The sequence below is a fragment of the Heterocephalus glaber genome, unplaced genomic scaffold (assembly GCF_053883595.1).
Source record: "Heterocephalus glaber isolate CG9 unplaced genomic scaffold, H.glaber_assembly_v1.0 deba00001594, whole genome shotgun sequence".
NCBI classification, from domain to species: Eukaryota; Metazoa; Chordata; class Mammalia; order Rodentia; family Bathyergidae; genus Heterocephalus; species Heterocephalus glaber.
The window spans coordinates 16,653,245-16,676,537 of NW_028258369.1; the positions used below are offsets into that span (position 1 = coordinate 16,653,245).

Here is a 23,293-nt window from a genome sequence, read left to right on the forward strand (position 1 = left end):
TTCATCCATTAATGAGTTCAGCAGCTGGCTCTGCTCTTTGGAGGTGGGGCCTGGTTGGAGGTGGGTCACTGGGGAATGTGACCTGGAAGGGTGCATTTTTGTCCCTAGCTCTCCTTGCTTCTCTCTCTGCTTCCTAACTGCCATGGGTTGAGCACCTGTTCCTCTGCCAGGCCCCTCTGCCATCTTGTTTTTGCCTTGGAGCCAGCCAACCATGGAGCCAAAATAAACCTTTTCTCCTTTAAGTTGTGGCTGTTGAGTACTGTGTCCCAGAAAGGAGGAAGTGGCTAAGACAGGGGAAATGTAAAATTTTGCAGCTGCTTTGGAAAATATTTTGACAGTTTCTCAAAGAGTCAAATACTGAGAAAGTATACCACCCAGCAGTTCTATTCCTAGACATGTATGCAAGAGAAATGAAGATATATACCCACCAAAAACTTGTACATAAATGTTCATAACAGCATTATTCATAATAGCCCCCAAATGGAAACCACTCACATGTCCATCAACCAAATAAATAGATATACAAAATGTGGTCTATCCACACAATGAAATTATTCAGTCATGAAGAGAACAGAGTACAGATACATGCTACAACATGGGTAAACTTTGAAAGCATTAGAGTAAATGAGAGAAGTCAAGCATGAATTCATTTTGCATTAATTTATATATATGAAATGTCTGGAATGGACAAATCTGTAGTAGCAGAAAGTGTATGAGTGCTGGCCACTGGGGCTGGGGACAAATGAAAGTGACTTTTAATCAGTGTAGGGTGTCTTTTTAAAGTGATTAAAATGGAGATTTTGGGATGCTGTTGTTTTGTTTTTGCTTTTGTGTGTGTTTTTGTTCTTGAGACAGGGTCTTGCTATGCAGTATAGGCTGGCCTTGAACTTACTATGTAGCCCAGGCTGGCCTGGAACTCGGGGCAATCCTCCTGCCTCAGTCTCCAGAGTGCTGGGATGACAGGTGTGCACCACCACCCCCAGCTTAAATAGTGATGAAGATGTTTTAAAATCGGGTGTGGTGATGGCTGCTACTAAAAATCCACTGAAACTCTACATTTTTAAGAAAAGGTACACGAAAAAAATCTTAAATATTTGTCTCACTTTTGACTAGTATAAAAAATGAAGGGTCAGAAATCAAATGACAGTGACTCATCTGCTGCTATTTCCTAATGCAGTGCATCAAAATAGTTAAAATTAGTGCCCATCTATTTCAGTTAAGCAGTCCTGTTGGCATAAAGGACCGCAGAGCACGGTGAATAACCCACTTTGTCATAGGATAGTGCTGATGACCAAGGCACAATAATCCCTGGTTGGGAGTGGGTCATTCCTCCCAGAAATGCCACCAGGCATCTCTTGGGGGCAGGCATCACTCTTGTAGTCTGAACCCGGACTGAGTTGTTTAGGAGGCAGGGAGAGGGCATTATACTCTCATAGAAGAAAAAGTAGATTTCTACACTGAGAATAACAAATTCCCAATTTACACGCACACTCCTGCAAGCAATGTATCACCATTTCTTAAGATGATCTTTTTTGCTTCCTATTTAACACTATTTGTTATACATTTTGGTCCTCGTTTATACTTTCAGTTTCTCACACCAGAGAGACAATTCGGTATTTACACATGTGTGTTCTGTTTATTTCACTTGAGAGTATGGCCTCAGTATGCATCCATTTAGCTAGTGAAATAGGAAGCAAAGGTTCAAAGGGGAAAGGGAAGTAGAGGGGGTGGGGGAAAGGAAAGAAGGGAAAGAAAAAAATATGAGAAAAAAAGGAAAAAATGGAAACAAAGCTTTTGTAAATAGGGAGGGGTGGAGGGGTAGAAAGGAAGGAAGAGGAATGAGAAAAAACAAGAACTAAGATATATATCAGGTACAAATTCTCAATGATGAATGTGATCATAATGTATACCTAAAATGTACCAATAAAGTTAATTTTTTAAAAAGATGATCTTTTTTGAATGTTTATTATCCAGACCCCAGAAATTCCACGTTTGGAAATCCATTCCAAAGAAATCACCTGAAATTCAGAAAAAGGCTACATGCATTAAGATATTTCTCACACTGTTGATTACATTTGTAAAAAGTTGTCTAAAAATTGGGGCATGCTGAGGTAAATCATTGCATATAAGGCTATTGGAATAATCATGGTAAAAGTGTGATTTTCAGACAATGTTGAGTGAAAACGCCTTTTCAAGAATTGTACACTGTCATGTGAATGCACAATGAATATATGTGAAATATACACATATAAAAACAGTGGTTACATTCAGGTCTTAGGGGGTGTGCTATTTTTCTTTTTGTCTTCCCCATTTTTCCATAATGAACTTTTGTTATTTTTAGCATAAAATAATTCAAATTTTAATTCATTCAAATCATTAAATTGTGCTTTTTCTTATAGCAAATAATTATGGTTACGAGCTATTGCCTGTATTTTCTGGTTGTCCAGAACAACATTTCTCAAACTTTAATGTATATGCAAATCACACGGGATTTTGTTTTGTTTTGTTTTGTTTTGTTTCAGTACTGAGGATTGAACCAGAGCCTTTGCACTGAGCTATATCTCCAGCCCTTTTTTACTTTTTATTTTGAGACTGGGTCATCCTAAGCTGCTAAATTGCCCGGGTTGGGCTCAAATTTAGGATCCTCCTGCCTTGGCCTCCCAGAGTGCTGGAATTACAAGCATGCACCACCATGCCCATCAGGATCTTGTTAAAATGCAGGTTCACACAGGACAGACCTAGGGGTTGAGGGGTCTGTACTTCTGACAAACTCCTGGGACTGTAGCTCCATGCACTTGGACCTTGTGTTACGTAGCAACCATGGTGGCTTAAAGCCACGGTATGAGCTCAGTCCTTCTCCAGGCTTTCAGTCTCCCTGGATCTACTTTCACCTTCCTCTTCTCCCACCAGACTGCTCTTTGTTTTTAAGAGCTCATGTTAACTCAAACTTCTAGCTATAGCCATAACCCAATCATTGGAGTGATAGCTCACCACATTCACAGATTCAGATTCTGGGGTTTAGGGAAATTGGGGACATTTTTATAATTCTGTCTGCCTATTTTAGGCCAGGTGTGGTGGTAACACCTCTAATTCCAGCTATTCAGGGCTGAGGCAGTAGGATCTTAAATTCAAGGCCAGCCTGGGCAACTTAGCAAAGATGTGTCTCAAAATAAAAAGCACTGGGGATGTAGCTCAGCACTCCCTGGGTTCATTCCCGAGAGGGTGGAAGAGAGAGAGAGAGAGAGAGAGAGAGAGAGAGAGAGAGAGAGAGAGAGAGGGAATTTGCCTATTTTACACACAACTCTACTCTGCACCCTCCACCCTCATATTCTGCAAGTGACAAAAGAAAGCCTCCATAAGGTAGAGTGGCTCACTCTTGATATCTCACCTATGTCCCCAGGGTCTCACCTCCACAGTGCCACTGGCCAACCTCTAACTGCCAGTGTGCCCTTCTCTCTGTCTGAGGTCTTTCCCCAGAGCCAAGAAAACTGACTTGGCCAAATTAGAGGACCTCTTGGCCTCTATGAGAGCCCTCGCTCTGTGACTGGGCAGCTGATGGATAAGTATCCCTGTACCCCAACTGCCCGGGGTTAGAGAGCTCTGGGACAAGCATTTGACACCAAACCAGCATGGCTCTGGCACCAGCGACAAGGGAGTTGATACTGAATGAGTACCCTGGAGATGGGGCCCAGGCATGTACTATCTCTCAGTGATCACATGCTTGTCACAGTTTGACCCAGAGGCTAGAGAAGGCTTGGTCCTCCAGAAGTGAGGAGATTCTCAGCATAGAGGTCAGCCTGAACCTGGCCATGAGGCCCACAGCGCTAGTCAATGCATGACTGTCAGATTGGTAACTTTCTCCACATTCTCTGAAGCCTGTGAGAATGCAGATTTCTGGCTTTATCCAAACTGTTGAATCCAAAGCCTACACTTTAACAGCCTCTCTGGGTGACTCTAGTGCATGCTAAAGCTTGGGAAGGACTGCTCTGATCAGAATAGAAATGATCCACAAAGGGACCACAGCAAAGCTATCCCATGTGGCTTTAGAGTCACACTGCATATTAGCTGTGTGACTGTGACACAAGTTACTTGTGTGCCAGGGGCCCTGGTTATCTGAGTAGATGGCAGGGATGATCTACCAACACCTATTGCTCCATGAATCATTCTGAGGAATCACTGGAAATGTCTAGAACATAGGGGCGCTCATTCAAAGGGATCTTCAGGGATTCCTGTAACCCTAGCAACAGCAAGGGTTAATAGAATGAGTATAGTCAAGGCTGTGATAAGCACTGGTCCATTGCTTCCAGGTAACACAATGACATGTTAACCAAGGCCATTAGACACTTACCTGTGCAGAGCTGCAGAGTACCCCTCGCCAAGGTGTCTCACCCTAATCCCTGAGCCTGTGAATATGTTACTTTACATGGCAGATGTGATGAAGTTAAGGATCTAGAAGCGGGAAGATGATTATCCAAATGGATCCACTGGGATCACAAACGTTGCCGGAAGTGAAGGGCAGGGAGAGGCGGAGGAGAATACAATGGATAGTCGAAGAAAGACTGGAGTGATGAGCTTTCAAGATGATGCCAGGGTCCTTGAGCTGAGGAACACAGGCAGCTGGGAAGAGCTGCAAAGGGCAAGGAAAACCAGTCCTGCTGACACTCTGACTGTATCTCAATGACCCTGATTTCACAGTTCTGACTGCCAGAACTGTAAGAGAATACACTCCTGTTGTTTCACGCTGTTAAGCTGCGCTACCTTGCTACAGCACACTGCCTTACACCGGTGCAAGGTTACCAATGCACCCCAATCCCACAGAGCCCGCCCACCAGCAGAGGTCCCGGAAGTCCCCGAGGGAGGCTAACAAGTCCCACGAGCTGCTCCTGCAGCCTGGTTCAAGTCCACACTCGGAGTAGGGGTGGCCCAAGAACTTGTTAAAGCAGGGTCTGTAGATCTACCGGGCTGCAGGTATGAGTCAGTGGTAGAGCAGTTGCTTGCCATGCATGAGGCCCTGGATTCCATCCCCAGCACCACAGCGTGTACCAACACCCAATGACGATTGTAATCAAACATGTACTAATAAAAATAATTTTTTAAAAAAATTTTAATATGCTACCTTGGGGTAAAAAGAAGCACATATATGTTTCTTGCTTGTGTATGCATGTTTTAAAACCAAAAAAAGATAAGTTTCCCTAGCAGATAGCTTTTGATCCAGGAAGTCAAGTGCCTGCCTATCACAAGCATCCCCAGATAATTCTACTGAGTGACTGACAATCAGCCAGAGACATGAACAGCCTGAGCGGCTCCAAGCATGGAAACTTCTTGCTGTCTGGCAGGCCGGTGGCAGGAAGAGGCTTTGAGGTCTCCTCACACTGATCCATTGCATGGAGGGCTCCCTCCTGAGCTTCTGAATCTGTTATCCTGAATGACCATCAGATGTGGGGGGCACTGTGTAGACAATGGAGACATTGGCAGAGAGCGTGGACTGCTGCTTTTCGGGACCAATAGCACCATGCCACTCGGCCTCAGCCTACCCAAAGCACAACGGGCTGGGAAGAGTGACTGCAGGCAGTGCCACCCTCTGGCTCTTTACCAAGGACACAGTCCTCCAGGGATGCCCAGCCATCTCCACACCATTTGGCTGAGCCTGGTCAACACAAAGAAAAGCATAAGAAAGGAAGCCTGGGTCTGATAGGAATCGGGAGAGGAAATGGAAGCCTTTAAACAAAACAAAACAAAAAAAAAAAAAAGAGGAGGTGGAGGAATAAGAAAAAGGAAATCAGAAAAAGACAGATTGAGAACAGGCAGTGATTATGAGTAAGACGTGAGAACAACAAGGAGACAACTGCTGTGGGTCTGAGCCAAGGACACTGTGGGGGTGGGAGAATGGGGTGTGAGCAGCCTGCAGCTCCTGCCAAAGCCAGTGGGCGATGGCGTGACACTGTCCTCTACATCAGTCCGTTTTACACATGAGCACGGGCCTGCTGCATCACCTGCAGTGCGGAACAATGAACTATGAGACAGTCTGAGCTCATAGGGAAAAACAGCTCACTAAAGGAAAGCCATGTACGCTGGCTTTCGAACTCTATTCCGACGATAATGCTACCCAAAGGGGAGAGATGACGATACTTGCGCAAGTGCACGCACGTGAATGCTTCCATGTGCATCTCCACCCATCCATATAGATTCACAAAGCAAACATTTGGAGGTCACTCCTCAGTTGGAAGATGTTCTGGGGACACAGGAGCACACATACATACAAGCACAAGCACGCGTGCATACACACAAACAAGCCTCTCAAAGAAGCCACAGTAAGGAGTGAGTAGAAATGTTGGATTCGCCCATACTCAGACCTGTTGCAGCTGGGCTGCTCCAGAACTGTAGTTACCATGTGTCCACGGGGAGGATTTGAACCCTGGTCTGCCTAAATTCAGCTGAATCACTAAGCCACTTCCCTGCTGGGTGTATTTTGCAGAGCTCACAACACACCCCCCGTTTGCCCTTCTTGCTAGGATCTCATAATTAACTTCTCCGGGGAGGGAGCCAGGCTCACATGGCCAGCATCAAGGTGAGATGCAACAGGCAAGGGAACAAACTTCCCCAAGGACCTGTCCTGAAGGCCCACCCAAGACACCAAGCCCTCCCCAGGGGCACCCCACTAATTCTGTGCTCAGCTGTTGTGAAGGCGTGAGGCACTTCCACAAAGGAGAGAGAGCTGGTTTTCTAAGATATCAATCTGCTCTCACCACCCACGCAAAGCTCCGTAGCAAAGTGGGAGCCCAAAGCAGAGAGGGTAAAGCTTCAATAGCCGCCCTCCTACACACTTTCTCCAGGCCCTGTGCTGCGGGACAGAGACGTACACATTCAAAGGTCGACTAGCAAGTTGGCTTTCTAAATGGCACTGGGCACGATAAGTTTAAATCACAAAACCACTGTTTTCAAATGCATGCGGGGCAGAGAAATACAGGAGAAAGGAAGGATAATGGGGTGCTATTCAGGGGTGAAAATAATGCTGTGCTTTATAATTGCTTCAGAATCAGTCATTTGAGAGTACAAAGAAAGAAATTAACTGAGATAAAATTCCCTTTTGGGGATGTAATTATGATTACTCTAAAGCAATCATTATTCATTTTACATATTGAGAAATTGCTCCCAAAATGTGACCTGTTTGGAGATGAAAAGCTGCTTCAGTGTAATGCTAATAAATGATTTTTATTTGTTATCTCAAATTCAATTGCATTTTAAGAAATCAAAAGAAATGTAACAGTTTTTGGAATTAGAATTACAATTTTTTGGCCTTATTAATAAAAAGGACATAATGTAGGTTGACTGATGGGCTGATATTTTATCCTTGTGTGTGCTATGCTTTAATTTATGACCTACAAAACACAAAGGATATTTTTACACTCCTAACTAGACAAAGGAGGGCGAAGAATGAATAGAAGTATGGGTTGGGGCAGATCGGATGACAGGGAAGGCAGTACTAGCTACCTCCTGGCCAGCTCTGTCTTTGACAAATAGCAAAAAATGGAAAGAAAGGACAAAATGCAAAGTGGATACTCTGCTGAAAGGGGAACTGAGATAAATTGAATGTGGGAAAGAGAAAAATACTGAGTAGCTGTTATTTAAATCTTCATAGCAACCGTGCAAGGCTACTTGTCCTCACCTTCCAAGTGGGAAAACTAAACCTCTGCTAATAGGGCCAGAGGGGTAGTTTGATCCCAGGTCTATCTGCTATTCATTCATTCATTCATTCAACAAACATTCAGTGAGAGACTGAGGAAACAGGGAAAGAGGGAGAAGAGTCCAGCTGACCTTTAAGGCATCTCCAGGCAAGCTGAGAATGAACACCTCTGCTATGGTCTATGTTTGTGACCCCCAAATTCATATGTTGACATTCCCAAGGTGATAGTATTAGGAGGGGATTAGTGCTCTTATAAAGGGGATTCCATAGACCTCCAGCTGCTCCCACCATGTGAAAACACAGGGAGAAGATGGCTTTCCATCATACAGGAAACAGCCCTCACCAGACAACTGCTGCTGCCTTGATCCTGGACTTTCCAGACCCCAGAACTGGGAGAAACACATTTCTATTGTTTATAAACCATCCAGTCTATGTGATCTTGCTACAGCAGCCCCTAAAACTAGGACAACCTCCTATTCCTTTCACCAGAGTTCTGGATTTCAAGCCTGTCAGTGGATTCTGCAGGACTTTACAAACATGATCACAGGCCCTTTGGGCCACAGGGGACAGAAGGTACATCAGGAGACTGGATTGAAAGAAGAACAGGAAGCAAGACATTGATTCAACACATCGTGGCAGTAATGGCAAAAACATGATGTCTGAATGTATGAAAATGCTACAGTGAAACCTATTTTCTATATAATTAAATTGCACTAATAAAAATACGCAGATACCCTAAACATCCAACAATAATATTCTATTGAACATGTTATGATATATGAAGGAATACTACCCAGCCATTTAGCGTGTGTCTACTTATTGGCATGGACAGTGTTTACAGCATAGTAAATGAATATTGAAGAGTGAAAAATTATATACACCATATATATCATCTCAGTCATAAAATATATATACACCATAAAAAACTATATATACTATCCCAGTCATAAAACAATAAAAATATCCAACATATGAATGGCAAGTCTAAAAGAATACATATCAACATATTAACAGGATCATCTCAGGGTTCTGCAATGATGGGTACTTTTGTTCCCCTTTTGTTACTTATATATTACAGTTTTCCACAGTAACTCCCCCTTTCCTTACCTATATGTTATAGTTTCTCACAATTAATGAGTATAACAACAGAAAAGTAAACCTGGAAGCAGCGCTTTACCCAAACTGTGCATTCAAACACTCTCTATGAACCTCCTGTCCTCTCCTATTCTCCAGAGATAGGGTATATAGATAGAAAAGAGATAAGAAAATCATCATTAAAAGTTGTACTTGTAAAAAGACCACAATTTCAGGGACCCAAAGTCACCTAAGGCAACCCATATCAACTTCCCTTGGTTAAATTTAGACTTCTTTGCTTCCAGACCTATGACAACCAAAATTCCTTAGGAATACTGAAAGTCCATAAATTGACTGAATCGAGAAAGTAAGGAGCAGGAACCTGATCCTAAGATAAAGGACCGGGTTGAGAGAATTCAAAGAATGCTTAAATTATTTATCTTTTTTTTTAAAAAAAAGAGACCCATGCCTGTAAAATGGGCAGTTCCTGCCTGGAGGATGGGCCACTTTCTCCTGGGTTTTTCACCCCCTCAAGAGAAGCATAAATGTTCCCCATTCCAGGAAATTTTGTGACCCTCTCTCTTGATGGCCCACACTCTATATCTTTGAGTGTGTACTTTTGAATTTCTGCTTAATAAAACCCTTCCTGTTCCCCTTACTGACTAGTCCTGGAAATTCTTTTTCCTATTCTATGAGTAGGATGGATTAGGTTCTTATCTCACCTTCTGGAACCTTCTTGGGCCCTGTCTGGTGATACTCCTACTTCCACAAGCAAGCTTCGGCCAGTGGAATTCCTGGTCTCTCAAGGACAAAGACTTGCCCAAAACTAAACTGCAGGCAGCCTAGTCAGTGGGGTACACTTTTTCTTGCAGTAGTAGGGATGGAACCCGGGGCCTTATGCATGCCAGGCAAGTAGCCTGCCACAGAGCCACACTCCCAGGCCCAGCTTCTAATTGGATGCTTCTATGAAAGGAAGTTGTTGAGTCTTATGACTGCTGTCAGCAATTTCCAGTTCCAATAACAAGCAAGTCTGAGCTCCATGGTTAAGGCACTACTGGACTCTGAATCTTTATACGGCCATCTGCAAGGCTTTGACAAAACTTTCCTGCCACCTCTATTTCATGAGTCCATTGGGGAAATTTCTGGCGATGTGTAGAGTGCATCTGAAAATATAGGGTCAATTTATAACTAGGGTTTGAGCACATTTTAAGAAAAAGAGATGATCATAAGGAACCAGAACACACCACATTCCAACAGTAGCCAGGCATGATGGCACACACCTGTCTTTATCCCAGCGTTCTAGGAGGCTGAAGCAGGAGGATTGCAAGTTTGAGCCCAGCCCAGGCAATTTAATGACTTAGCAAGACCCTATTTAAAATTTTTTAAAAAAGAACCAAGGGCATAGCTCAGTGCAAAGGCCCTGGATTCAATGCCTAGTTCCCTAGGCCAAAATTTTTTTTTAAAGTTTATATAAATGTAAAAATAAGTCTCAGGAGTTTGCTCCCCACCCCCAACTTCATTGCTTTCCTGCATAAAGTTTCTAGACGAAAGAAGAGGGACACGTGAACACCCTGTCTGGCCTTCAAGAGATGTTGAGGCAGAGAGACGGTCCTTTGCAGGAAAGGAGAGCTCTGAAACCGTCTCCTAGGAGACCGGTACACTGCATGTGCTCTTGACCTTGGATGCGATGTGTTACAGAAACTGGTTCCTTCTCTGAGACCACTTCTGGGCATTAAAATGCGCAGGGAGTTGCATACTTGTTAAATCTTTCTTTTTGGGGTCTAAGTGGGCCTTACTCACTTGCATTTTGGAAACCACCCTGTTCACAGGTGCCTTTCCCACCTGAACAGCTGAATCAACTTAGAATGTTATGTGTGCTAAACAGAGGGAGGCCTTTTTCCACAACAGAAGTTGTTATTTCCTTGTGGACAACATAGAGAAATGCGTGCTGGGTGTCAGCACTATCGGGGAGTATGCAGGTGGCTGGAAACATTTGTGCTCAAAGAAAGCTGGTCAATGAATTGAGGTCAGCCTGAAAGAAGAAAGATTGTCAGGATCAATATATTTATCCACAGGATAGAGGAAAATTTAGGTATATCCACTAAAAGTAGGATGGATAGCTAATATGTTAGGTAGAAGAATCAATATGTAGAATGATGTTTATAAGTTATCATGATTTTCTTTTTCTTTTGGAACTGAAACTACAGCCCCAGTTCCTTTTTATTTTAAGGCAGGGTCTCTCTGAGTTACTAAATTGCCCAGGCAGGACTTGAACTTGTGATCCTCCTGCCTCAGCCTCCAGGGTGCTGGATTACAGTAGTGAACCACCACACTTGGTTGATATTTTTTATGTGAACAAGAATTTTGAAGATCTTTGTGTTGTGGCTGGGGATGTAGCTCAGTAGTACAGCACTTGTCTAGAATGTATGAAGCCCTAGGTTCAATTCCTAGCATGGCAAAAAATAAGTAAATAAAAGATCATTGTGTTTAGAATTATATAAATTCATATTAAGGAGCTATTCATTCATTTAACAAAGACTTGAACACTTGATATAGTCTGTACACAGGAATTACAGTGGTGATCAAAATAAAGAAGGTCCCTGCCCATGTGGAATATCCAATCTATAGAGTAAAACTGACAAAGAAATAAAGTGAGGCCCTGGGCACAAGCCAGCAGGCCACACCAGCCACATGGCATGACCATCCACCAACTCCAAGTGGGTTTGTATTTTGCTTTCCCTTGGTGTGGGGCAGCAAAGGCACAGATTAACCAAATGACCTGTTCCCAGATGAGGACAATGCCAGGGGAGAGAAGGGAAGCCTGGAAAGCAAGTAGACCCAAGGAAAAAGTATGGACCTGGCCAGAAACTTCAGAGACTCCAATGTTACCTATCCAAAGTGACTGGGCGAGAGACAACCACAGGAGACCACCAAAGAGAGGGTGTGAGCCAGGCATAGATCCCCCTGAGGAGTGTAAGCTCAGGCTAGGAAGAACAGGCCCTGCTTTTCATAGGGAACAACAAGCATCTATATTAATCCCAAGAGTCCACTTAAACCCCCACTCTGTAGCCTACATTCAGCAGAGACCAGAGGGCTGATCATGTTTCCTATCTACCAACATGAGCAAGGGCGTGTGTTAGCTTGGCCAGTAACCACAGTCTGGGGTGAATGGACAGAGGGGCCTCAGGTGCAGGGAGGTCACCTTAAAAACCCACAGGCCCTAAAGCAAGGTGGAGAAAATCATGGCTAGCTGGATTTCAAGACTGCAGATCCTGGAAAGAAAGTACTCATTCAAAAACACAGACGAATGTTTTCTTTGACGCGATCTTTTTTAAAATTTTTTTCTAATTTTTATTATTTTCTCTTTCCTTCTTCAGATTTTTTCTCCACTTTTTAAGTTTTCCTCTTTTAGTTTCTTTTCACTTCTTTTCTGTTTCCCTTTTAATTTTTCCCTTCCTTCTCATCTTTAATTTTTCCTGTATTTCCTCTTTTTCTTGTTCATTCTTTCCTCTGTTTTCTAACACTATTAATTTCCTTTTACTCTTCAATAAGATTCCCATATGTCACTTTTCTCTCCATCTTCTCATATCTCCCTGATTAATTTTTCAAATTTTACTTATTTCATTCTCTGGTTCCCAACCCCTCTACCTTTACTAGTACAACTACTAAGCTTTGTGAATCTCTAGATAGCTAGTTAACTCTATGCTATTACTGTAGACTACTGTTCTATTTTTACTGGATATAGAGTTGTTTCAATTAGTAGATATTCACTATAGGTCAATAGTAGGTAAATATTTGATTTGTTTTAGTGTTCATACTATAATTGTTGACTTCTTTTCAATGGTTAATGGTGGTAAATTATTGGTCTTTAGGGTTAAACAATATTCAGTTTGTCTTTGGTGCTATAATTGATGCTGATTTTATTACTATAGCTAATGTGACATAGTTGTGTTGCTATTAATTGATTTTCTTGGGATCCCAATATCTGGATTGACTTGGAGTCTTTAACAATACTATGGCCCATTCATGGACAACAGGGTACCGGGCCAAACATGCTGCAACCTCCCATTGCAAGTAAACGAGAGTGGTTGGATGCTGGGACAGAAGTAAAGGCCAATACTTAGCCATCCCTAGAGGACACTGCTAAAAAGTAGACAATAACGAAAGAGTGCTTCATACAGCAACAAAGCTTTCCACTGCGATCAACTCAAAAGCCTCAACACAGACACACACACACACACACACACACACACACACAAAGAAAAAAAACAGAAAAATAATATGAGAAGGCAAGGGAACAAAATGGCTCCCCAAACTCCCAATTCCCCCAAAGCTGATCCATGGGGCATCACAGGATATGGGAACCAAAAGCCACACAGTCAAATTATTCAAAATGAAATCAGAGGAGATAACAAAACAGATCAATAACATATTTGGCAAGCTCACAGACCATATAAGTAAACACATATTGGGCCAAATAAACAAAATGGTTAGCACGTCTATAGAAGACACTAATAAAAAGCTAGCACAGTTAAACAAAATGATGCAAAACATGAATGACCAGCATAGAAAAAAAAAGTTAGAGTGCATAAAAAGCTCCACATAAAATTCAGGAGATTAAATTCTTTCAAAAGTATGGGCAGCAGGAGTGACCAATGGAAGGATAGTGTCAGAACTAGAAGACAGGGCTGTTGTTGGTGACCAATTAATGAGAGATACCTTAAGAACAACAAGGGAGCATGAAAACTAGATCAAACTGCTCCTAGAAAAACCAAAGAGGACTAATTTAAGATTAATATGAATTAGTGAAAAGCCAGAAGACAGCACAAATGGCATAAAAATTTATTTACTGAAATAATAGCAGGAAACATTCCAAATAAGGGAAAATAATTTAACATTAGATTAGTGAGGCGCATGGAACTCCAAATAGCCATGACTGAAAAGAATCGCTCCACAATACATCATAGTCAAAATCCCAGAAGTCCAACACAAGATTAGAATCTTAAAACCAGAGAAGAGCAATTAATAACTTATAAAGGTAAAACCATTAGAATTACAGCAGACTTCCCACACAAACCTTAAAGGCCAGGAGAGCTTGAAGTGTTTCAAGCCCTAAAAGAAAGCAATTTCTAACCCAGGCTGATATATCCTACAAAACTATCTTTCAAAATTGATAAAGGAACCAAAGTGTACAATAGATATTGGGAAATGGGAAGAAAATGTTGAAATGAGAAGGGGAATGAGGGAGGGAGGAGAGGGAAAGAAAAAAAAGGAGCAAGAAAAAGAAAAAAAGATGAAGGGAGGGGAGGAGAATGGGAGAAAAGAAGAAGCAAGATATATCAGACACAGGTACAAATTCCCTATGATGAATGTTATCATTATGTATATCTAAAATGTACCAGGAAAATAAGAAGTAAAAATGTTCAACCGCCCCCCCCAAAAAACTACAGAATGTTGAGAATTGTAAAAAAAAGATGCAGAAATAAGGTATTTCCACGATAAAGTGCACTTAAAGAAACTTACACCACCAAAGCAGCACTCCAAAAAATTATCAAGGATATCAAGGATACTCTAGAAAGAGACAATGAAGCTAACAATGATAAAAGATCTAAGAAACGAACATAACAGGTAGAGTGAGCAGTTAAGTAGAAGGGAAAGACAGGGAATCAGCAATAGGAAAATAAGGCAGTGACAGGAATAAATCAATACCTATTAGTAATAACTCTCAATGTGAACGGTCTCGATTCCCCAATCAAAATACACAAACTAGCAGAATGAATCAAGAAATAAAATCAAATGTTCTCTATATAAGAAATACATTTAACCCCAAAAGAAATTCATAGACTAAAAATCAAAGGGTAGAAAATAATATTCCATGTAATGGGGAAGCTCCCCAAAGCAAGTGTAACTATCCTATATTCAGACAAAGTGGACTTTAATCCAAAATTGATCAAAAGAGGCAATGAAGGTCACTACATATTGGTTATGGGAAAAATCCAATAGGAAAAGATAACAATTATCAACATATATTCTCATAAACAACAGCACACCCAACTTTATAAAACAAGTACTACTGGACATAAAATATCAAACAAACATAGAGACAATTGTAGTGGGGAATTTCAATACTCACTATCACAAATAGATCAACTAGACAGAAAAAAAAATCAACAAAGGAATATCAGAGTTGAACAAAACCTTTGAACAGAAGGACTTAATGGATATCTACAGAGTGTTCCATCCAACAACAAAAAAATATACATTCTTCTTAGTAGCAAATGGAACTTTCTCCAAAATAGACCTCATATTAGCCAATAAAGCAAGCCTAATTAAATGTAAAAGAGGGCCAGGGATTTAGCTCAGTGGTTCCACTGCCTGCCTCACAAGCGCAAGGTCCCAAGTTCGATCCCTGGTACCAAAAAAAAAAAGTAAAAGAATTGAAATTATGCCATGCATACTATCAAATCATAGCACAATGCAACTAGAAATCAACAACAAAACAATACAGAAATTGTGCAAATGGATGGAAACTAAACAGTGCACTCTTAAATAAACAATAGGTTAGAGAAAAATCAAAAGAGAACGAAAACAGTTTCTAGAACTAAATGATAATGCCAGTGCAACATACTAGAACCTATGGGACACAATAAAAGTGGTCCTAAGAGGGAAGTTTATAGCTGCAAATGTCCATACCATAAAAACAGAGCAAGCCCAAATAAATAAGCTAATAATGCACCTCAACGTCCTAGAAAAATAAGAACTATCCAAATGCAAAAATAGCACAAGGAAGAAAATCATAAAGATCAGAGCAGAAATTGATGAAATTGGGACCAAAATACAAGGAATCAATAAATCAAGACTCGGTTCTTTGAACAAATTTTTTAAAAAATAGACAAACCCTTTGCCAAGCTAACCAAAAAGAGGAGAGAAAAGACCCAAATAAATGCAATTAGAAATGAAAAGGGTAAAATTACAATGGGCACTGCCCCCAAAAAGATTATTAACAAACCTGTACACAAATACATTGGAGAATTCAGAAGAAATGGAAGATTCCTAGATATGTATGAATTACCAAAACTGAACAAAGATTTAAAAACCCTGAATGATCCAATAACAGGCAGTGAAATTGAAGCAGGAAAAAAACCCCGACCAACTAAGAAAAGTCCAAGTCTGGATGGATTCACTGCTGAATTCTACAAAAACTTCAAGGAAGATCTAACATCAATACTCCTCAAGCTCTTTAGTGAAATTGAAAGGGAAGAAGTACTCCCAAAGTTATTTCTGGAAGCTACTATTACCCTGATTCCAAAACCAGACAAGAATCCAACCAAAAAACTGATGAACATAGATGCAAAAATTCTCAATGAGATCCCGGCAAACAGAATACAACAAATCATCCAAAAGATCACACATTATGACCAGGTAGGCTTCATCCCAGGGATGCAAAGATGATTCCACATATGCAAATCAATAAATGCAAAACATCACATAAACAGAAGCAAGGACAAAATCACATCATCTCAATAGATGCAGAAAAAGTCTTTGACAAAATCCAACATCCTTTCATGATAAAAACACTGAAGAAAAGGGCCAGGGACTTAGCTCAGTGGCACTGTGCCTGACTTGCAAAGCACAAGGTCCTGAATTTGATCCCTGGTACCAGAAAAAACAAACAAACAAAAAACTGAAAAAATTACTTGGAAAACACTGAGGAAAATATATATAGAAGGTCCTTATCTCAATGTGATAAAAGCCATTTATGGCAAACCTACTGCCAATGTCATATTAAATGAGGAAAACAGAAAGCTTTCCTTTTAAAATCAGGAACAAGACAACAAGACAAGGATGCCCACTATCATCACTCCTGTTCAACACAGTATTCAAAACGTTTGCAAGAGCACTTAGTCAAGAAAAAGAAACAAAAGGGATATGTATAGGAAAGGAAGAAGTCAAATTATCATTATTCGCAGGTGACATGTTCCTATAATACAAGACCCAAAAAATCCACAAAAGACTCTCAGAATTAACAACCAAATTCAGTAATGTAGTAGTATACAAAATCAACATACAAAAATCAAGTGTTCCTGTACACCAATATAAACCTACTAAAGAAATTAGGAAAACAATACCATTTACAATAGCATCAAGAAAAATTAAATACTTAGAAATTAACCTAAGGAAGTGAGAGACCTCTACCATGAAAACTAAAGTACTCTGAAAAAGGAAATAGAAGAAGACATCAAAAAATGGAAAGTTATTCCCTGCTACTGGATAAGAAGTACCAATATGATCAAAATGGCCATACTTCCAAAATTGATATACCAATTTAACACAATCTCAATGGAAATACCAACAGCATTATTCACAAAACTGGAGCAAACAATTCTAAAATTTGCATGGAACCACAAGAGATTCAGAATAGCAAAAGCAATTCTGGGTAAAAAGAATAAAGCAGGAGGCATCACAATCTTGGGCTTGAAGTTATATTACAAAGCTATGGTGATTAAAAAGCAGCATGGTACTGACACAAAAACAGACATAAGAATTAATGGAACAGAGTAGAGAATGCAGAAACAACTCCAAACACATTCAACTATTTTATCTTTGACAAAGGGGCCAAAAACATATTCTGGAGAAAAGATAGCCTCTTTAATAAAAGGCTCTGAAAAAACTGGCTACCCACATGCAGAAGATGGAATCTAGACCCATATCTCTCACCATCAACTAAGCTTAAATCAAAATTAATCAACGAACTAAATGTTAAAACAGAAACACAGCCGGGTTTTAGCTCAGTGGTTCCACCGCCTGCCTCGCAAGCTGAAGTCCCGAGTTCGATCCCCAGTACCAAAAAAAAACAAAACAAAAACAGAAACACAACCCACTGGAAGGTAAAATGGAAATCATAGGTGTAGGCAAGGATTTTCTGAACAGAATCCTGGTTCCACAGGAAATAGCACCAAGAATCAACAAATGGGATCATATCACATTAAAAAGTTTCTGCACAGCAAAAGAAAGAACCAATAGAGTGAAAAGACAACTTACAGAATGGGAAAAAGTTTTGCCAGCTATTACTCAGACAAAGGACTAATATTTAGAATATGTAAAGAACTCAATGACTAGATAAACAACATGTAGTACCCCCAGACCATGGTATATTATCAAGCTGTAAAAATGAAGTAAAGTACTGGTACCTGCTACTACATGATGCAAAGTAAAGCAAGCCAAACAAGAAGGCCATGTATCGTACAATTCCACTCATCTGAAATATCCAGAAGAGACAAATTCACAGAGAGAGAAAGTAGATTCTTGGCTACGGGCCCGGGGGAGGGTAGGATGGGGTGCGACCACTTGCTTAGTGGATGTGAGGTTCAAATCCCTCTGGGGTGTTAAAAAATGTCCTGGAAGGAGACACTACTGCTGTTTCCATCATGATGCGAGTGTAGTGCCCCTGAATTCGTATGCTGTGTGAATTTTACCTCAATAAAATTAAAAAGAAAAATACCATAATAGATACAGAAAATGTAATTGTATACAATGAAGTACCACTCTGCTATAAAAAGAATACATTTTAGTCATTTGTAAGAAAATGGATGCACACTAAGATCCTAATGTTAAGTGAAGTAAATTAGACATGCAAGCTCAAATACTGCACACAAGCTTAAATACTGTTGAAGAGTGAAATAAAACATGCATAATAAGAAACAGGGAGCTAGATCTTTTGCAAATGGGAAGGGAACCAAGAGATAGGAGAGGGAGGGAGGGGAGGAGAAGGGGACAAGTAAAAAGAATTAAGATGTGTTATGTACACGGACCAACTCCCTATGATGAATGAAATCATTATGGACTGCAAACATGGGCTAATGATTTTTTTAAACGAAAGATACATATTACCAAAGTGTTTCCAACTTAAAGGAAGAGGAAATTCCAATCTAATCCACTTGAGATGTAGAGTTTATTCACATCCCCCTCACTTGAAAAGTTTGGCACTTAGAATTTTCACCATAGGCTATTCAGGATGGTGAGAGGTTTTGTTGGTTTTTTTTTAACATTTATGAAAGTTTATAAATACAAAAACTTTCACAACAGTCAAAGGAGCTTATACTAGCTTGGAATAAAAGATAGCTCCTTCGGGGAGGGGTAGAAGGTAGGATTTGAGCAACACACAGTAGCTTGGGATGGAAAACATTTTTAAGGATCACCATTGTTGAAAAATAATAGTAATGAGGTCCACGTCCTGAAAAGCATTCAAATATACCCGAATGACTAACAGCCCTGGAGTGCATACTAAGGATTCCTGAATGTAGAGGATTGGGCTGGAAGAACTGTCAAGTTCCCTTTAACTCAGAGAGATGCTATGACACATTTTCTTTCTAAAATGTTTATTATTAGTCCATATTTGCAGTAGCTAATGATTACATTCATCATGAGGGAATTGGTACATGTACATAACACACCTTAATTTTTTTGTATCTCTTTCTCCACTCCTCCTTTCCTTCTCCCTCCATTTCTTGGTCTCCTTTGTTTTTTCAAGAATCATTTAGGAGGGGAGATAGCAAAATTCTAGCCCAAAGCCGTGAATGTTTCCCAAGGTGCTACAAAATTCATTGTTACTAGGCAACCAGAAAATGTAGGAGGAGTAAGAGAAATCATTGTCAGCTGACACAAATGATAAGCTAGCTTAAAAAACTTTTTGAACTCAATGCATATTTCAATGTTAAATTTCATCTACAGAACAAGGACACGCTGTCACCTTAGCTGTACTCTTGGACATTCCTTGTGAGTTCCTGATGCTCCATTGTGAGCTGTGATCTAAATTCATGTATGCAGGCAACTCAGTCACAAGCCAAAGCATAGAATGGGCCACCAAAGACACAACCATCAGAGATGGACATCGCTCAGAACTCTAGATTGGAATGCTCAGTGCAAACCAAAGAAAAATCCATTGCTGATTGCTTGGACTCCCAGGAGACAGCACGAAATGAATGACCTGTGTTTTTAGCCAGCTTTGAACTCCAGGGCCCCTTGGGATGCTGCTGTTTTCTATTTTGTCTGCATCCTCCTGCTTTTAACCTGTGATTCTGCACCACTCACAGCAGGATGTAGCCATTTTCCCGACCGCTAATCCACAGCTGAGCTGGACACTGATTCTGAAAGGGAACCTCAGAACACAGCACTGGCCAATCTAGATTTGTTGGGTTTTCAATGCGTGGCCTGGGATATCGAACTGTTATCTCCAAGACTCACTTTCCTCATCCAAGGAAACACGAGGCAAGGTGTCTCCACAGTAAGGTCACCAGTAAAGTGTAAGAGAGAATCTAGGCTGGAGATTTAGCTCAGTGGTTTCGCCGCCTGCTGTGCAAGCGCAAAGACCCAAGTTCGATCCCTGGTACCAAAAAAAAAAAAAAAAAAAAAAGGGAATCTAGTGTCCTCGCCCCTTGTGCAGGGAGATGCTCAGGAGAAAGCTGGGTGCACCTCCATCTGTCCCCTGCAGGTGACTGAAGAGACCCCAGGAGAATCATGAGGGTCTGTTTTCTCCCACCTCCGAGGACAATTAGATCCTTAAACATCTCACGGCCAAAACAGAATCTTCTTGTCTTCCCTCTCCAAGTTGAATGTGGTAAAATACAAAAGGTCAAGTTGCTTCCTCTCCAAGGCCCTCCCTGATGGCCCTTCCTCCCACACGTGACCCTGGGCCCTCTCTGGCTTGCTCCCCTGCCCTAGAGAGTGCTGCTCAGGTCTTTTCCTGCTCTCCCTCCTCCATTAAACTCACCTCCTCTCCACAGGGCTCATCGAATTCAGGCATTTAGGTGAGGCGATGAGATTCAGGGAAATCTCAGTCATATTTTTAAAAATCACTTGGAATTGATATTTATTTGTAGTTTAAAATTAAACTGGGCCAGATGTGGTGGTACATGCCTATAATCCTAACACTTGGAAGACTGAGGCAGGAGGATCACAGGTTCAAGGCCAGCCAGCCTGAACTACATAGCAGACCCTATCTCAGAAAAACTAATAATAGTAATGTAAAAATAAAATAAGTTAAGCTGGGCATGGTAGCACATGCCTAAAAGTCCCAGCTATGAAGCAGGCTGAGGTGGGAGGGATCATAAGCTCAGAAGTATGAGACCTACTTGGGCAACATAGCAAGACTCACTCTCTCTCTCTCTCACTCTCTCTCTCTCTCTCTCTCTCTCTCTCTCACACACACACACACACACACACACACTCACACACACACACACACACTAAATTATTAGGAAAGTATCTCTACCGTGGAGTAAGATACACTATGTATTTTTCCTGATCACAAAAATAATTCTTTTTAATTTCTAGCACTGCAAGAAAAGTCTTGCTCATTGTAGAAGTCTGGGAAAACACAAATGCATGAAAATAAAGCTAAAAACTTCATAATCCCATATCCTAGGGACAAATCCTGTTAATATATCTCGGAATAGGTTAATATATTGATATATATTAGCAAGGCTAGGGTCACTGCTGTGACACGTAAGTCTCAAGCTGGACTTGGGGGCACCACCTGTGATCCCAGCACACTGGGAGGCTGGTGGGGCGGGTCACAAGTTGGAGCCCAGCCTGGGGAACTCAGAGACTTGGCAAGACTCTCAAAATTAAAAAAAAAAATTAAAAAGCACCGAGGATGTATCTCAGTGCCAAGGACCTGGGTTTAATCACCACCCTCCACACACAAACACAACCCTAAAATACTTACGAGCTCCAACATGACCACAGTTTATTTCTGGGTCACCAGTGAGTCCAGGACAGTTGCAGGTTGTAGGTGGAAGAGGACAGAGCCTCTGTTCCACTCATTCAGAGACCCAGGCGGGTGGGCCATTCAGTAGGTTGTAGGGTTTTGTTTTTGCACTGGAGATTGGATCCAAGGTCTTCACACTTAGCTATATTCCTAGGTCTTTTTATTTGTTTATTATTTTAATTTGGAGACAGGTTCTCACTAAGTTGCCCAGGTGGGATTCCAACTTGTGATCCTCCTGCTTCAGCCTCCCAGAGTACTGGGATTACGGGCAAGCACCACCACTAAACTGGCTTCCAACTTACAAGAGCCCTCCTGTCTCAGCCTCCTGAGTACTGAGAGTGCAGGCCTGCACCACAACACCTGTCTGCATCGTAGGCACTTGAGAAGCACGTCTGGTCTCTACCTACTAGAGTTCAGCACCGCCCCCCCCCCCCGTTGTGGTCATCTGAACTATTTCCAGATACTGCTAAGTGTAATTTCACATAACTGCTTCCCCTCTCTAGAGCAACTGCTGCATTCTTGTTTTTGTTTTGTTCTTCTTTTTGCTAGTTTGTCTCACCCTCTGATAAAAAGCCTTTTGCAGTAATTTCAACTTTAGCAGTTGATATTTACTTAGGAGAGAGTCCCAGAAGAAGGATTATCAGGTCAGAGGCTATGAATATTTTTAAGTCTCTTGATACATACTGCCAAATGGCTTTCCAGAGAGCCTTGACAATATACTCACCCACCTGCAGTGTATCTTGCTTTACTTTGAAAAGATTTTGGTCACTTAATATGAGAAAAGGTATTATTATTATGTTAGGATAGCATTTCTTTAAATAATAGTAAAATCAAGGATGCTCATTAGCCCACCTCTGCACACTGCTAATAGCCTTTATTCATTTTCCAACTGCTGTTTTGTTTTTCTTAAGGGTTTTAGGGACAATCGCTTATTGAAATCAATCCATGACACTTCCAAAGTGAGGATAATTTTTTCTACTAAAGTGTGGCTTTCCTTTGACATTCTGTACACAATTGTTATAACTTGGTGGTTTTCTTTTAATCACAGCATCCCATTGTGAGTAGCTCCAATATTTGGACAGCTGGTCTTTCTTTGGTTAAAAAAAATTCCAGACTTCTAGGGAATGACTGAAAGCAGGCCAATAGGTTTACTTTCATCTCAGTACTCAAAACCTTCCAGTTCTTAGTCCCAGGGTGGCTCAGGGAGGTCATATTTTGTCAGACTGTCATGCTCAGGGTCTGGCTTGCTGTTTTCACTATCTCTGGGTGCCTCCTAAGACCTAGGAACCAACCAAACTGCTCTTCCCTAAACCAGGACTTAGCACAAGCTCCTCATTGCCCTTGCTCTGTCTGCCTCTGTCATGTGTCCCTTGCAGGCAGCTTCAGTGGCTGTCATCTGCAGCTGGGTTCCTACATAGACGGCTACTCAGGACTCAAATGGATTACTTTCTTGTAACAGGAGGACAAAAAGTTAAACCTATGAGCTCCTTGCTACTTTATTCTTGCACGAAGATTGGTTAGAAATGATTATTCCCGTGGGATTGTGAAAATGAGCCCCTGATCTGCCTAGCACAAATCTCCATACTTTTATGTAAAATATTATTAGGCTTTCTAGAGCTCTGCCTTGATAAAATCTTTCCTAATCCAATAAATTTCAATAGATGAAATGCTGGCTTCCTCCTCCCTTTCTTAGTCCCAAAGCCTCTCTCTTCTGGTTTAAATGTTCCTTAAATGTGCTATCTATTGTTATTGTTTATGTAACCCTC

The 23,293-nt window shown here is 41.1% G+C and overlaps 1 long non-coding RNA gene across 2 annotated transcripts in view; it reads right to left on the bottom strand.

Moving 5' to 3' along the window:
- LOC147823300 (uncharacterized) overlaps positions 1-23,293 on the bottom strand; it is a 206,901-nt gene that overhangs the window by 181,260 nt on the left and 2,348 nt on the right. The window lies entirely within an intron of this gene.